We start from the raw sequence: 335 nt of genomic DNA on the forward strand, positions 1-335 counted from the left end.
CCTGGGCCTCGCGCACAGTTACAAAGCACTGGACCTTCCGGCGGCATCGGGCGGCCGGGCCGGCTCACTGGCCGCCGCGGGCCTCGGCTGCAGAGCCGGGCCACACTCCGGCAAGAGCGGGGCGGAGAGGGGAGGACGACGGGGCGGGGCCTGCCACTCCAAGTCCCCATGCCGGGGACGTCACGGCTCCAGGTGCGTGTGCGGCGCGGGGCGGGAGTCCACCGTGCGCCTCCCTCCTCCACGCAGGTCCCACCTCAGCGCGAGCAGCTCGGCCGGCCTCCGGGCTCCATTTTCTCGCGGAGGCCACACCTGGAACCGCGCCTTTGGGCAGGGCC

This window comes from Neophocaena asiaeorientalis, unplaced genomic scaffold (assembly GCF_003031525.2).
Source record: "Neophocaena asiaeorientalis asiaeorientalis breed wild unplaced genomic scaffold, Neophocaena_asiaeorientalis_V1.1 scaffold126, whole genome shotgun sequence".
Taxonomy (NCBI): Eukaryota; Metazoa; Chordata; class Mammalia; order Artiodactyla; family Phocoenidae; genus Neophocaena; species Neophocaena asiaeorientalis.